Here is a 17,954-nt window from a genome sequence, read left to right as displayed (position 1 = left end):
TTGGACATATACCACGGTAAGCATTTTGTCTATGGCTTTCATCAAGGGTAGTTTTGTCATTTACAACATCTACTATGTTAAGAGACTTCCTTTTTCTTTTACATCTCAATCTTTCAAAGATTTAGGAGTGAAATGTCTAAAATAACCCGCATGATTTTATATGTAGGGAAGCCAAAACAATAGCTACTGACTACAGGGTGGATTATTTGGTGCAAAAAGGTTTAAAGCTGGTGATGTGGTTTTAGTTATAAGGTATGATTCTTTCTCCCATCTTCATGGAAGTCTGCTATGTTACCAAGGTTCAAATTCAAACCTTTTTATAACCTTAAAGCTTGCAGTTTACACAAATACATTGCACAGTAAATCCACAGTGGACAGATTCATTCAGGCAATCCCATGATATACACAATTTTAAACTGTAGTGAAGTACGCGTTGAAGATTACGAATGTACACTGCTATGTTATGGGTGGCAAAATTTGCGTTCTTTGGTTGTTTATAAAAAGTACGTCGCTATTTCTTCTTTCTAATAAAAAGATTTACTATTCCTTTGAACATTCAGTGGGTTTTAATGTATTTTTGTAAACTTATCAACAAAAGTACAGTGCTATTTCATGCATTTAACCTATTTTTCTTGCTTTGTTGAAATGAGTAATTGTTGCACTTAAATAATTAACCTTGATTTTGTTGTGTGGTCATGTTTTTTTTCTATGTATTATCTTAAAAACTATTATGTTACAGTCTCTATATTCACTCTAGATTATTATGTAATCCCTTCTATTAATAACAAACACGAAGTTGCTAAAATGATCGGAGCTGTCCAAATCCATACCCCGCGAAGCGGGGTTCCTCCTCTAGTTATTATCATTATTATTATTATTATTATTATTGTCGAGGTATTTATTTCCATTTGACGAATTATAATTTCAATTTCTTTTTAACCATTTGTTGTTGAATTATAGACGATCAATTTTCTTACTTCATCTTTTTATTTCCAAGTTATTATTATTTTTAATGTCCAAGCTCAATTTGATGTCTCTGTGTGTGTGTATATATATATATATATATATATATATATATATATATATATATATATATATATATATATATAGAGAGAGAGAGAGAGAGAGAGAGAAGTAGGTTAATGCGAAAACATAAATATCTTGCGAAAACGCGAAAACATATTTTATCTTATAAAAATTAAACACATGTACTATAAAAAATAAATTTATTAACAAGAAATTAAATATAATAAGTTTACATTGGATTGTGTTATGATAATATATATTTAAAAATGTTTTTAATAATTACTTTTTTTCACGTCCTTAACCATTTTTAAATTTACGTTTTCATAATAAAAATGTCAAAAATCATACTTTGCTAATATAACACAATTTTTCATCTATTATTGATTATCATAATGTATTTCAAAGTTTGGATGAATTATTGTCCAAAAAGATAAACTCGATCTAAGTTTTTTAGAATTGAAATGAAGTATAATTTCCTCTCCCTTAATTATAGCAAAACAACTTTTTCAACCCCTGCAACCTCATGAACTGAAACTTTTGTTTTCTATGATTAACATTGCTAACTTACAATACTTATCATGCTCCCACTAACATGATGATTATTAGCATAACACTTATGCTCTCACTAGCTTTGACATGTATCCAGAAAACAGTTGGAGCTCTAGAAGTCAATACTTTATTGACATTCTTACCAAAGTTCAGATTACTGACACTATATTGATTTGATAAGACTTTATCAAAATCATACACCTTATCTTAGATAGCTCACACGTGTGTCTGAACAATTTCAGAACTATGAAAAGGGATGTCATAATCATAGTCTCAATTATTTAGACTTTTTCCCATTTCTCATAAGTCAATGTTAGTGTGTCGGTTAACCACACACGCTCTACTAACGACTTTGAGAACTGTAAATATCACAATTGCTATCTACTTAAAATTTACTTAGTGAAAGAATTTCCTCACCATCATTTTCATGAATCGGAGAGACACCTTATGACACTTAGATTTTATGGTATATGTGTTCTTATCCACGTGAATTTGTCAAAACCATAATCACAAGACTAGTGACAAATCCTAACTCATATGGATTGAACTTGTGCAATCTTAACCTCTTGCCACCTGGCAGCACAAGGGCCTGTCATTGCCTCCAAGTAGCTATACAAACAATTGAGAACATGTAGAACTCAAATGTATAGCCGACTTAACTGGAATGGGCATAGAAATGTCAACACGATAGGTTATAAACTTCTAGTTGTGTGCTAGTGATGAAATACAGATTTTTATTCTTGATTAGTTCTTGAAACTATATCAGGATCTTTTAGACTCCTATTGTCTTCTTGACCTATAAGATTTTCTTGCCAAATATTCAAGAAGTAGTGTGGATTCTTAATCAAGACAAACACTTCACACGATTGGCCTTAGTTTGTCTTTGTTTTATCCAAAACATCACAACTTACCAATTTCAAATGTAAGAGTATTACATTTGACAAGTGTTTTAAACCTTATTTAAGACATCTCACTCAAGTTACAATCTTAGAGTATAACTCTAAGAATTGTTTTTGGAACGAAGTATGAATCATCTTCTTGATTTAACCACTTCAATAATTCATAACTCCTCTTCTTAACTATCATAATGCACTTAGAGGATGAATTGTGATAAGGTCTCAAAATCATTAAGATGATCTTAAAACATGATACTACATTACTCTCCCATCTTTTCAGATTTGAGAAACTTTTATCCTTCTGCCTAAATTGATTCTTCTTATTCGCGATGCCATACATTTGGAACTTTTCCAATGTCTCAGAGTTAAACTTAAGTTTGTAAGTATAATCATATTTACTAAACCTTAGTAAATCATGACGAATAATCTTATCCATCTTTTGTGGTGGAATTTGACAAGTGCACAAGAAAGTGTACTTGATACCTTAGTCCTTCACTTGAGTCACATATACATGTGAACAAGGAACTAGTCTTAATTCCCCAAAAATGAAACTTCTCATTCATCATACTATCCAACTTGCATGATTCCAAGTTTCGGTCAAATTGAAACTTGGGTGATGAGAATCTTTCCTTATTTGGTAAATTTGGACACGACCACAAATGAAAGACTCAAATTCATATTTCCAATATTGCTATCAACATACAAACATCAAATTTTCATGAATGCCATTGTAAGGAGATAAAAAAAATAAAGTAAAACAAACTTTTATTTATTTTTAAAATGCAGAAAAAACTTTTCCCTTACAATGTAACTTGAAATGAAAACTATGTTATTACATGTTTTGTAACACCTAAAGTTTTGAAAACCAAGAAAGGAAAGAAAACCCTAAGTTTAGGGGTCGACTCGGCGAGTCCGAGCGGGATCCGGGTCGAGGAGTAAGTGACCGACTCGGCGAGTCGGCCAAGGAGACTCGGCGAGTTTGGTCTATACGAGGAAAACCCTAATTCCGGGAGTTGTATCCTATATAAAGGGTGTTATGCCCCTCCCTCAGCCCCCATATCATCCCAGAGAACCTGTAAACCATATATTTCGTGTGAGCTTCCATCATTTGAGAGAAATAACTTTGGAGGAAGGAAACTTTGGAAAGGAACTTGAAGATCAAGAAGGTTGCTTCAAAGGAGAGGTGTGTACTCGAGATCTACTTCAGTTTGTGTTCATCTTGGAGGTATTAAGCTGCCATTTTCCCTTCTTTGCATCTAGATCTATTTTGTCATGAGATTTGGGGGTTTTATGGTTGATTGAGACCCAAATCGGGTTAGGGGCTTAGATATGTTGTTGCCACTCCAAATCTATTGTTGGGATGGTCCAATATGTCAGAAAGCATCAGGAGATGAGTAGTCGGTGAAGCCCTTTTGTCCTTAAACCAAACCCTAGTATGTTTTGAGCCTAGATCTCTTTAGTATTACGTAAAGTTTGCAACTTTACGTGGGGATTGAGCTTTGGAAGTGTGGATCTATGGTTTGGAGTCCCTGCAGTCCTCTGCATGTATGTAGATATGATTGGACTTGGCGAGTCCTTCGAATGGACTCGGCGAGTAGCATGAAGATGAGGAGGAACTCGACGAGTGGGATGAACAGCTCGTCGAGTCGGATGATGTTGGGCATGAACTCGGCGAGTTAGAAGAACAACTCGGCGATTTGGATGAAGATTTCCTGGTACTTGGCGAGTCTGTTCTTGGACTCGGCAAGTCAGGTCGTGAAACCCCAAACCCTTCGAGTTGAGACTCGAATCAGTGAGTCGGGTGGAGACTCAGCGGGTTGGTCAGGTCAGGACTCGGAAATCGTTGGACTCGGCGAGTCATGGACTGACTCAGCGAGTCATGTCGCGAATGGAAGGACCCTGAGTATATGAACTCGGCGAGTCAGTAAGTGGACTCGGCGAGTAGGGTTGACTTGGAAAGTTTGACTTTGACCAGGACTTTAACTTAGACCAGAATCGACTTGGTTAACTGTCGGGGGTCAGTTAGACTAAGTGTTGCATTGATATTGATAGCTCGAGAAGCTAGTAGAGCAGGAGTTCAGTGAGTGGTCGGGCAGCAGCTAGTGAGATCATCAGCAAGTTCATCCAGTACATGTGAGTTTCCCTTTGTGTGAATGGGTCTAAGGCCACAATGCCGACCCATGTAGCTATGAGTAGAAGACCCGGGGGTTAGCCCTAGGCACAGTATGCTAGTATGATATTCTGGACGAGGTCCAATGATAGCGGGCGGGTGCCCAAGGATTTGTTTAGATGATAATTTATACTTGTTGTCTGTGTGATACATGTATGTGCTTGATAGGGAGGTGAGTGTGGGCGATGTCCCATATCTCACCAATAGCAGAGTGTGGATGGTGTTCCACATCTCATTAGCAGCAGAGTAGGGGCGAGGCCCAAGTTAGGGAAGGAGTGAGTGTGGGCTGGGCCCGTATCTCACTATCAGTAGGAGCATGGGCGGGGTTCCATGTCTCGTCTGTAGCAGGACAAGGGCGAGGCCCGGGATAGGCAAGGCCTCAGGACATGACCCATTGTATATGTTTAGCTTATGTTTTGCAGTATGAATATGTGCTATTATATGTTAGCGGGCGAGGCCCTGTGACAGGCGAGGCCTAAGTGAAATAGATCTGTATCCGAGCGGGGCTCGAAGCCAGGCGGGGCCTGGAGCGGCGGGGCCGTTGTATCAGGTGAGGCCCGAGGTAGGGGGCAAGGCCCAAGATAGCGGGCGTGGCCCAGTATGTGCAGTATGTGCTATTCATGGTATGTGGTAGGGTGGGGAACTCACTAAGCTTCGTGCTTACGATTTTCAGTTTTGGTTTCAGGTACTTCCGGTAGTGGAGGGAAAAGCTCGGGGTGATCGCATGGCACACACCATAGATTAGACAGCCTGGGAATGCTTACTCTGATAATGAACATGTGTTTTGAAAACTTATATTCAGATTATGTTTTGGAATGATGTCTTTGCTTAAAGTAATGTTTTATTAAAAGAAATTTTTGGTCTTGATTTTTGGGTCGTTACAAGTTGGTATTAGAGCCTTGGTTTGAGGGATTCGGGCATACTCTCGGGTGTGCCTGAACTCAAACTGAGGGGTCGGATAAAAAGTTTTCAAAAATGAAAAGACAGCTTTGTAAAAAGAAAGTTTTTAGAATAAAACAATTTTAGAAAAGCAAAAAGGATTCAGAAAGAAAAGAACTTTGACAAGAAAAAAAGGGGTGTGGTGCATGCAATCAGCCGAGCTCAAGTAAGTACCCCAAAATACTCATACAAGTTTATGTTATGATTATCAGTTAATAGAACAACATGCTAGAATAGGACTAAGGATCTAGGGATGATGCCTTATGTGCCTATTATTTGTGCTTTTGAGCTGCATGATAGTGCTGATTAGACAGTAGTAGGATAGGCTGTTTAGGTTATGCCTGAGTTTATGAGTTTGTGTTGCATGACTAGTTCAGATTCTTGCTATGTGGATATGATTGCTTGAGTATGTTGTGGTTAGATTTTCCCTTGTTTGAATGTTGCTTGCTTTGTGCATTGTGGGATTCTGAGTGATGAAAGTTAGCCCTTAGGTGGATACGTCACGTCACATGTGATCGGGTTTGAATAATCTCAGAGTGCTGGATTTGGCCCTATTGCGCAGCTCTCGTCTGAGTCCAACCGTTGTAGGGACGAGTCTCTTACTCGAAGGATTATCTGAGCCTCGTCACATGTGATGGTATCCAGGTAATGGCTAACTGGCATCACAAGGAGACCTTCAGCAGATGAGGACTGGTTTGAGTTGAGTCTGAGGTTTCCCTAGGGTCAGCCTAGGATGAGATAGTGCTGGGAGCAGTATTAGTGGATAAGGGACTTGGTGGAGTCGAAGCAATTCTTGAGGAAAGTACGGATAGATGTGGAAGGTAGTATGGGCTCGTACTATTGAAAGCAGAGGATCCGTACTCGATTCGGGAAAGGCCGAGACAAGACCGGGAACCTGGTAGAGTATGTTTGGTCTTGCATCAGTGATGAGAATTCTGATAGTGGTTGTGGTATATTTGCAGCATGGTGATGTTGCGGGAGAGACCAACGAGTGGACCAGGCGCCGGGGAGGGATCAGGCTCAGGTTCTAGAGCCGGGCAGCTTGATGATCAGATGAGGGATTTCATTTCCGCAGAGATTGTGCGCAACATCATTGATCAGACTCTAGTGATTTTTGGTTCGGTTAGAGAGGCCATCGTGGAGCTTATGGACGGTCGTCTTGAGGTCTTTAGGGCCGGGATAGTATCAGGACAGTTTGGGGCTCGTCTAGAGCCTGGTTCTTATGGAGTTCGGGGATCCATCAGAGAGGCGGACTCCATTCCGGGCTTTTGCCATCAGGAGTCAGGAGTGAGTGGGGCACCCTGTCTTCAGGAGAGACCCTTGCATGATTGGGTAATTAATGAGGTTTCACTAGTCATTCGCGAGGAGTTGCCCGACATCATTGAGCGGGTCATGGGTCGGGTGACCGCTAAGTTCCAGGGACAACCAACTGCGGTTCATATGGTTGATGGTGTAGTCGGGGTCACACGAGAGCAGGAGATTGGTTTAGATGGGCAGCTCGGAAAAAGGAAGCGGGCACGTGTTGCAGGGAGACTAGGAAGGAGTGTGGAGTCCTACTCAGCTGACTTGGGCGCTGGAGGTCAGGAGGACCTAGAGGTGTGTGGTAAGTGTGGTGGGACTCATGGGTTTGCTTGTCACAAGTTCAGGTGTTTCAAGTGTGGGGAAAGGGGGCATGTGTATCGGGATTGTAAGCAGGATCAGAGATGTTTTCATTGTCACCAGCCGGGTCATTTCAAGTCTTGTTGTCCCATCTTGGTGGTGGAGAGAGTTCAGGGCCAGGCGCCCACCGTTCCGCAAAAGGTCAAGATCGAGCCGCACTAGATCACAGGTACGTAGTTTGAATCCTTCCCTTTGTAGTAACTCTATTGTTATGGTACTGCATCGATGTTAGTAGGCATGTATCTGTGAGTATTATATTACCTGCTTCTGATCGATTGATATGCCATCTTCATACCTGGGATATTTGAATGGTAGTGAGGGGATGTGCCCTATTGTAAAAGGTTACATAGGATGCAGAAACTATAGCATGCTTGGGAGGGACTTGGTATGTCTCGCTAGATCGGAGTTGTATAGTGTTAGAGATGGATTGGTTAGATCTCTGGTTATGGTAAGCTTGGGTTCCTCAGTGGATGGATTATGGAATGGTAGCAAAGATCGGGATCTCTTTCGAGTATTGAGCAGCAAGAGGTAAGCAGGATCGAAGTGGGGGAGAATCCTCTGAGTGTGCCCAGATAGGAGCACGCAGACCCAGAATGAGTACGTGACCTCCGAGAAGGAAAAGAAGTAGTTCAGCGTTTGATGGATTGAGGATTCAGGGTTGGGAGTTTGAGAAACTCCCCATCAGTTAGTGCGTGTGATGGTAATGGCTAATACGTGGTTGGGAATTCAGGGTGTGGATTGCCCGAAGGACTCGAGGGAGTCGGAGTGAGAATATTGAGAGCTGATGGCGCATGAGTGCCTTTGTATTATCAGTCAGTGGTGGAAGTGTTGTAATACTACGGGTAAGCCGTAGCATTCCTTGGTAGTTTCATTAGCGGAGTTGGGGCGAGCCCCTTAGCTCCTAGTGATCAGGTAGAGATCAGGAATGGGTAGTGGATGAGAATGATAGGGAGTTTGCCTGTATAGCCCTAGAGAGGTGAGACCTTGGGAGAGGCCGCTCCAGGATATAGTCGGGTGAGACCCATGGGCGAGGCCCGTATGAGATTAGCAGTATAGGTGAGACCTGAGAGCAGGGTTGATCAGTAGTATGGTTGGGTGAGACCTGTGGGCGAGGCCCGAGCGAGAGTGGTTAGACTAGTGGGACTAGAAGGTTAGAGGCGGGTGGGACCCGTGGGCGAGGCCCATAAGTTTTAGCAGCACAGGTAGGACCTAGTAAGGACCTTAGTGTCAAGATAGGGGATCGAGGATCCCAGGATTGTAGCGCCTGAATGGCATGATAGATTGAGCAGTTATAGGTGGTCGAAGTTTCTTCAAAAGTCGCTGGGAGCAACTAGGAGTTGTGATTGGGCTTAGTGACCGGTGGGAGCCGATAATCCAGACATTGATAGCTTGGTAGGGACCAGGGTGGTCTCAGTTCATCCGGAAGTCAGATAAGGAATAACAGAATTTCCAGTCAATAGCAGTGCGTGTATGCAGCGTATGGTGGAATTCAGTTAGTTGATCGTGGAGTGCTCGACTCCAAAGTATAGTAGAAAGAAATGCCCAGTGGATACTGGCGATAATGAACCGTATTGGAAGTAGCGGGAGTAATAGAATTGGTGGAGATAGGGTCTTCACAGTGGCAGAGGAAATAGTTGGTTATGGAGAATTGCCTTGGGGAGGCAAGGAAATCGCGCAAGGAAGGAAGTGGAGAACCCCTATGGGTTCAGTGCAGTACTCGGAGAGTACCAGAAGGATTGTCGGTTGAGTAAGTTGTGTTTCCAGAATGTTCAGGGTCAGGGATGACCCGAGATGATTATCCGCAAGGATTGTTGCTAGTCAGAATGATCGAGCAGAAGACCAATGAAGGTAGGCAGCTAGTGTTGGATTAATTGGAGGGATATTGGAGGCAGATCGCAGGCGGTAGGCCATCGCAAACTTTGAGGACGAAGTTTAGTTTAAGTGGGGGAGAGTTGTAACACCCAAAGTTTTGAAGACCAAGAAAGGAAAGAAAACCCTATGTTTAGGGGTCGACTCAACGAGTCTAAGGAGGGACTCGGCGAGTCCGAGCGGGATCCGGGTCGAGGAGTAAGTGACCGACTCGGTGAGTCGGCCAAGGAGACTCGGCGAGTCTAGTCAGTGCAAGGAAAACCCTAATTCCGGGAGTTGTTGTAACGTCCCAAAATTCAAGACCAAAAATTTCTTTTAATAAAACATTACTTTAAGCAAAGACGTCATTCCAAAACATAATATGAGTATAAGTTTTCAAAACACATGTTCATTATCCGAGTAAACATTCCCAGGCTGACTAATCTACGGTGTGTGCCATGCGATCACCCCGAGCTCCTCCCTCCGCTACCGGAAGTACCTGAAAACAAAACTGAAAACCGTAAGCACGAAGCTTAGTGAGTTCCCCACCTTACCACATACCATGCATAACCACATACTGCATATACTGGGCCACGCCCGCTATCCGGGGCCTCGCCCCCTACTTCGGGCCTCGCCCGCTACAACGGCCCCGCCTAGCTTCGAGCCCCGCTCGGATACAGATCTGTTTCACTTAGGCCTCGCCTGTCATAGGGCCCCGCCCACTAACATATAATAGCACATACACATATCACATAACATCACATAAGCTAAACATATACTAACAACTCTTGCTCTAAGGCATCGCCTATCTCTGGGCCCCGCCCATGTCCTGCTACTGATGAGTCATGGAACCTCGTCCATACTCCAGCTGATAGTGAGGTACGGGCCCAGCCCACCCTCACTCCTTTCCTAACTTGGGCCTCGCCCCTGGACTGCTGTTACTGAGATGTGGAACACCATCCACACTCTGCTATTGGTGAGATACGGGATCTCGCCTACACTCACCTCCCAACCAGGCACATACAAGTATCACACAGACAACAAGTATAAACTATCATATAAACCATTTCTTGGGCACCCGCCCTCTATCATTGGACCTTGTCCGAATATCATACTAGCATACTGTGCCTAGGGCTAACCCCCGGGTCTTCTACTCATAACTACATGGGCCAGCTTTGTGGCCGTAGACCCATTCATACAAAGGGAAACTCACCTGCACTAGCTGAACTTGCTGATGATCCCACTAGCTGCTGCCCGACCACTCACTGAACTCCTGCTCTACTTGCTCCCCGAGCTATCAATATCAATGCAATACTTAGTCTAACTGACCCCCGACAGTTAACCAAGTCGATTCTGGTCTAAGACAAAGTCCTGGTCAAAGTCAACCTTTCCAGGTCAACCCTACTCGCCGAGTCCACTTACTGACTCGCCGAGTTCATATACTCAGGGTCTTTCCATTCGCAACACGACTCGCCGAGTCAGTCCATGACTCGCCGAGTCCAACGATTACCGGGTCCTGACCTGTCCAACTCGCTGAGTCTCCAACGGACTCACTGATTTGAGTCTCAACTTCGAAGGGTTTGGGGTTTCGCGACCTGACTCGCCGAGTCCAAGAACAGACTCGCCGAGTACAAGACAATCTTCATCCAACTCGCTGAGTTGTTCATCCAACTCGCCGAGTTCATGCCCAACATCATCCGACTCGATGAGCTGTTCATCCCACTCGTCGAGTTCCTCCTCATCTTCATGCTACTCGCTGAGTCCACTAGAAGGACTCGCCGAGTCCATTCAGATCTCCAAACATGCAGAGGACTTCTGAGTCATGCAGGGACTCCAAACCATAGATCAATACTTCCAAAACACAATCCCTACGTAAAGTTGCAAACTTTACGTATAACTAAGGAGATCTAGGCTCAAAACACATTAGGGTTTGGTTTAAGGACAAAAGGGCTTCACCAACTACTCATCTCCTGATGCTTTATGACATAATGGACCATCCCAACAATAGATCTGAAGTGGCAACAACATATCTAAGCCCCTAACCCGATTTGGGTCTCAAACAACCATAAAACCCCCAAATCTCATGACAAAAATAGATCTAGATGCAAAGAAGGGAAAATGGCAGCTTAATACCTCCAAGATGAACACAAACTGAAGTAGATCTCGAGCACACACCTCTCCTTTGAAGCAACCTGCTTGATCTTCAAGTTCCTTTCCAAAGTTTCCTTCCTCCAAAGCTATTTCTCTCAATGATGGAAGCTCACACGAATTATAGGGTTTGTAGGTCCTCTGGGATGATATAGGGGCTGAGGAAGGGACATAACACCCTTTATATAGGATACAACTCCTGAAATTAGGGTTTTCCTCGCACAGACCAGACTCGCCGAGTCACCTTGGCTGACTCGCCGAGTCGGTCACTAACTCCTCGACCCAGATCCCGCTCTGACTCGCCGAGTTCCTCCTTGGACTCGCCGAGTCGTCCCTTAACATTAAGGTTTTCTTTCCTTTCTTGGCCTCCAACACTTGGGTGTTACAGTTGTATCCTATATAAAGGGTGTTATGCCCCTCCCTCAGCCCCCATATCATCCCAGAGAACCTGTAAACCCTATATTTCGTGTGAGCTTCCATCATTTGAGAGAAATAGCTTTGGAGGAAGGAAACTTTGGAAAGGAACTTGAAGATCAAGAAGGTTGCTTCAAAGGAGAGGTGTGTACTCGAGATCTACTTCAGTTTGTGTTCATCTTGGAGGTATTAAGCTTCCATTTTCCCTTCTTTACATCTAGATCTATTTTGGCATGAGATTTGGGGGTTTTATGGTTGATTGAGACCCAAATCGGGTTAGGGGCTTAGATATGTTGTTGCCACTCCAAATCTATTGTTGGGATGGTCCAATATGTCAGAAAGCATCAGGAGATGAGTAGTTGGTGAAGCCCTTTCGTCCTTAAACCAAACCCTAGTATGTTTTGAGCCTAGATCTCTTTAGTATTACGTAAAGTTTGCAACTTTACGTGGGGATTGAGCTTTGGAAGTGTGGATCTATGGTTTGGAGTCCCTGCATGACTCAAAAGTCCTCTGCATGTATGTAGATCTGATTGGACTTGGCGAGTCCTTCGAGTGGACTTGGCAAGTAGCATGAAGATGAGGAGGAACTCGACGAGTGGGATGAACAGCTCGTCGAGTCGAATGATGTTGGGCATGAACTCGGCGAGTTAGAAGAACAACTCGGCGAGTTGGATGAAGATTGCCTGGTACTCGGCGAGTCTATTCTTGGACTCGGCGAGTCAGGTCGTGAAACCCCAAACCCTTCAAGTTGAGACTCAAATCAGTGAGTCGGGTGGAGACTCAGCGGGTTGGTCAAGTGAGGACTCGGGAATCGTTGGACTCGGCGAGTCATGGACTGACTCGGCGAGTCATGTCGCGAATGGAAGGACCCTGAGTATATGAACTCGGCGAGTCAGTAAGTGGACTCGTCGAGTAGGGTTGACTTGGAAAGTTTGACTTTGACCAGGACTTTAACTTAGACCAGAATCGACTTGGTTAACTGTCGGGGGTCAGTTAGACTAAGTGTTGCATTGATATTGATAGCTCGAGAAGCTAGTAGAGCAGGAGTTCAGTGAGTGGTCGGGCAGCAGCTAGTGAGATCATCAGCAAGTTCATCCAGTACATGTGAGTTTCCCTTTGTGTGAAAGGGTCTAAGGCCACAATGCCGACCCATGTAGCTATGAGTAGAAGACCCGGGGGTTAGCCCTAGGCACAGTATGCTAGTATGATATTCTGGATGAGGTCCAATGATAGCGGGCGGGTGCCCAAGGATTTGTTTAGATGATAATTTATACTTGTTGTCTGTGTGATACATGTATGTGCTTGATAGGGAGGTGAGTGTGGGCGATGTCCCATATCTCACCAATAGCAGAGTGTGGATGGTGTTCCACATCTCATTAGCAGCAGAGTAGGGGCGAGGCCCAAGTTAGGGAAGGAGTGAGTGTGGGCTGGGCCCGTATCTCACTATCAGTAGGAGCATGGGCGGGGTTCCATGTCTCGTCTGTAGCAGGACAAGGGCGAGGCCCGGGATAGGCAAGGCCTCAGGACATGATCCATTGTATATGTATAGCTTATGTTTTGCAGTATGAATATGTGTTATTATATGTTAGCGGGCGAGGCCCTGTGACAGGCGAGGCCTAAGTGAAACAGATCTGTATCCGAGCGGGGCTCGAAGCCAGGCGGGGCCTGGAGCGACGGGGCCGTTGTATCGGGCGAGGCCCGAGGTAGGGGGCAAGGCCCAAGATAGCGGGCGTGGTCCAATATGTGCAGTATGTGCTATGCATGGTATGTGGTAGGGTGGGGAACTCACTAAGCTTCGTGCTTACGGTTTTCAGTTTTGGTTTCAGGTACTTCCGGTAGCGGAGGGAAGAGATCGGGGTGATCGCATGGCACACACCATAGATTAGACAGCCTGGGAATGCTTACTCTGATAATGAACATGTGTTTTGAAAACTTATATTCAGATTATGTTTTGGAATGATGTCTTTGCTTAAAGTAATGTTTTATTAAAAGAAATTTTTGGTCTTGATTTTTGGGTCGTTACATGTTTCCTAGCAATCTATCATAACTCCTAAGAAGTAGCTCATGAATTCAATCTTCAACCAAGCGAAATAAATCCATCTTCGCGATCAAATTCAGCTTACTCTGTCTTTAAGTTTCCTTCCATTTGCTTGATCCTGCTATATATCAAAATGCAACCGAGTCACATTTTGTATTAAGAATAATCAATTGGGAACTTAACAGAGTTAGATAGTGGACTTACCTGAAGCAGAGTCAAACCTTTTGATTCTTCTTTCTTTCAGGTAGCTTGGGAAGCTTCGTGTAACAACCTGTTACTTCAAGTCAATGTAATGTCTAAAATTTGAGTCTTGTAACCTCTTTGTGAAGTAATAAGAATATCATCGAAAATGAAATGTTCAAAAAGGTCTGTTTTAGTACATTATGTGTTAGATATCGTGATAAGGTTTCCAAAAATATAAAGAACACTAAAATTTGAGTTATAACGAAGGAGTTATGACCAATCAAAGATTCGTAACACTACTGGTAAAGCGTTGTTAAGCATAAAACGAGAAAATTCAATAAAATACTTTTTAGCCGTAGGTATCTAAATGAAAGTCGTAGATATCATTAAACCGCGAACATACATAAAAAGAACGTCCAAATCTGACTTCGTATGAGGAAGTTATGATTTTACGAAGTTTCTGACCTAGCAGTAGACAGCTAAAAACTAGAATTAGAGATCGAGCGATCTTTAGCTAACAGAGCCTAAACGAAAGTTGAAGACCCTGACCATAGGAATACAATGGTGAAAAGACAGATAAAATCGGATGCCGGATGAAGAAGTTATGGATTTTTAACGGACTTTTCCAGTCTCGGCCTGCTAAAAAGGTATTATTAAATATAAAATGAAAACTAGCCGACGGAGTCTAAATGAGAGTTGTAGACTATAGTCTCACCTACGCGTGGATATAAAGAATGCCAGAAACGGAGCTTGTACACGAGAGTTACGAAATTTAGAAGTTCTGTCAATTTCGCTTGAAGTTTGAATGAACACGGGATTGAACCCAGTGGTATATCATTCCCGTCATAAGGTCATCACTCCCAAAACCCTAACCTTAACCTTCTAGCAGCCGCCATCACCATATGACCCCCCCAGCCGCCATCTCTCTCTCCTTCGTGTCCGTTTTCCAATCAGACGAGGCCGCCAGCGACCACCATGCCATTGGAACGCCACTATGACTTCCCAATATCGTGGTTAGAAGAAGCGAACCCCACCTCCGGTGAGCACCTCAGCCGCCATGCGTGAGCACCACAGTCGCAGTCGCCATTTAGTCGTGCTTTTCCGACCAGCCGAGCCGCCGAGCATAACAACTTTTATCTTCAGACGAGGGCAGTCGACAGCGTGGCTTCCAAGTGTGTGTGAGTCGTCATTTTTCTGCCATCCTCCTCCTTCTTCTTCTTTTGTTGTCGATGCTCAGGGTTCGACTCGACTGTCTGGCGTCGTTCTGACCACCCTTCGCCATCATTTTCCCAACAGACGAGTGGCCGTTGCCACTCCGAGCAACTGATGTACGACGATGTTGTCGCCTCTCCGGGGGTTTTCCATCGCCAAGAACCACCAAGTGGTGGTTGTGTTACTTTTCCATGCATAAGGGTGGGTGTGTGTTATTTCAGTTATGTATGATTAGGATTGTTTGATCGGAAAGTCGGGAATAGCCACCGCCACCACCGTGAGGTGGTGGCTGCCGCCAAGAACTACCGCCGTCCACCATGGTGTGGCTATGTGTGTGTGTGTGATTAGTTAGTGTGTGTGTGATTAGTTTAGTGTGTGTGTACGGTTAATTGAGATTTGCCTTGTAAAATGTAACTTAAATTTTGGATTAATGAAAAGAATCAAAACCACCACCGTAAGGTGGTGGCCGCCGCTGTAAGTTGTCATAGACCACCACTACCCGAAGTGGTAGTGGATGGTGCCCCACTAGCAAACCCTAATGGGCTTATAGATTGGTGTTGGGCCTTTTGGGCCATGTTTGGGTGGAAGACCCTAATTGTTAGCATTTGGGCCTTGGACCTATTTGGACCCAGTTTTGGGCCATTGGGATTGGATTGTGAATTAAGCCCAAACTATTCCAGGCCATTTATCTAGTAGAGTAAAGGACTTAATGGACTAAGTCCTTAATGGGCTAATTGAGAAAATCCTAATATTTGAGAAATTATCAAGACACACACGAGAATTATTTAATAAGTGAAATATTAAATAATAATCATTGGCAGGATTAATCTAAGCAATAATAGACTTAATGGATTAAGTCCTTAACGGATTAAGTACTTAGTGGGATAAGCCCTTAATGGGTTAAGTGAGAAATACTTAACCCTAATTGTCATTTTATGTGAAACCCTAATTTCACTTGGGCTTTGTGTTGGGCCCCTAGAATGAGACATGTTGGACTGGATTGAACAATTGGGCCTTAAGGGAAGTCCATGTAGAGGTTTGGGCCCAATTTGGAAAATTGGGCCATATGTTAGGCTTTGATCCCTAGTTGACTTTGGGCCTATGGATTGGGCCTTGGGCTTGGGTAAGCCAAGCTAGGGGTAATGCAGTAATTATCCAAAGCATGTATTTATAGTTATGTGTTAGAACCCAATTATTAATTGGGTGTTATTTTGGTGTTGACAGTTCGGGAATCTGTCATCCAGCACTGGGGTTGAGTCTGCGGGACTTCAGCAGTGTGAGGTGAGTTTCCTTCTAGTAGGAACGGGTCTACGGCCACAATGCCGGCCCGTTTAGTTAGAAGTAGTTCCGGACTCCAGTCCGATGCAGTAGTTCATTATGCTTGGTGTCTTTATGATACTATTGAGTTTTGTGTTCCGGACTATGGTCCGATGCAGTATGCAATATATGTGTTTATATTATATGCTATGATTATGTTATGCTATGTTCAGTTAGTTTTGGACCTCGGTCTGATGCAGTAGTTAGAGTGCTTGATGTCTTTGTGATTCAGGCATGTTTTGTGTTATGTGTTCCGGACACTGTTCCGATGCAGTATGCACTATATGTATTCATGCTAGTTGATATGTTTACGATATGCTATGTTCAGTCAGTTTTCGGACTTTGGTCCGATGTAGGGGACGGGGTCCCAGTCAGTTCCGGACTTCGGTCCGATGCAGTTAGTTCCAGACTTCGGTCCGATGCAGGGGACGGGGTCCCAGTCAGTTTCGGACTTCGGTCCGATGCAGTTTCCGAACTTCGGTCCGATGCAGTGGGCAAGGACCAATATGTGTTTATATGTTATTCTATGGTATGTGGTAGTTTAGGGGAGCTCACTAAGCTTCGTGCTTACAATTTCAGTTTTCGTTTCAGGTACTCAGTTTTCAAAAGAGGAGCTCGGGAAGATTGCAGTGCACACACCATTTGTTCAGCCTGGGATGTTTATACTCTGATATATTTGGCATTTGTTATGATATTTTGATATACATTGTTTATGATTCTTATATGACGTTGATGAATATGGTTTTATTACTGATTTAAAACGAAATTTTCAGACTGTATTTTTGGGATGTTACATCACTGATCGAAGTTCTGCTTGATTCTTCTCTCGACTACTTCAAAACAACCACTTCAATCAAGTGAGTTCATACCCCCTTTTATGAACCTTCAAATACTTTATAATGTACTTTTAATACATTTCGGGGGAGAATACAAGTAAACACAGGGTTGATCCCGAGTGAAAACGTGAAAACTCTTGTTATACTTTGCATGCATTAGATTTATACAAAATGCATAGTATCCAGGGTAGCCATCCTTGTTAAACCATTTTATGCATTCAAAGAACTTATGATTTATGCTTTGTCAAACATTGTGAAAGAGGATAAACATTGCATACAAAACTATTATTTTAATACAAACTTAGTTGAGAATCCATGAGACGATTACATCTTCAATGCTACCTTTTCGTTAAAAGGTACTACCTAAAGTCCTGTCTATTATAACCAGAGTCTCCCATTTGGAGAGTGTGTCAAATGTGTATAGATCTATACGGGAAGTCATGATCCCTCACCCTGACTGTTAGCTACAGTCCTTTGGGGTGACATTTTGTCATAACGTTTCGACGCCTGAAGACCGTCGCCACAGGCATATTATGTTTAGTATGGTTATAAAACTCACCGGATAGACAATTGTTATGGTATTCTGATTTTATGAATGAGTAGTTATTAAAACTATTCTTCATCTAACAAGTGTGATCTTCTTATAGCTTTATTATATAAAACTATACCTCAACCTTTTAAGCATTTCAGTTGCTTGCGATTTTCGTTCTTGGACATTA

Source organism: Lactuca sativa, chromosome 1 (genome assembly GCF_002870075.4).
Source record: "Lactuca sativa cultivar Salinas chromosome 1, Lsat_Salinas_v11, whole genome shotgun sequence".
Classification (NCBI taxonomy): domain Eukaryota; kingdom Viridiplantae; phylum Streptophyta; class Magnoliopsida; order Asterales; family Asteraceae; genus Lactuca; species Lactuca sativa.
The sequence above is the reverse complement of the archived record's forward strand: the minus strand, read 5'-3'. Positions refer to the sequence as shown.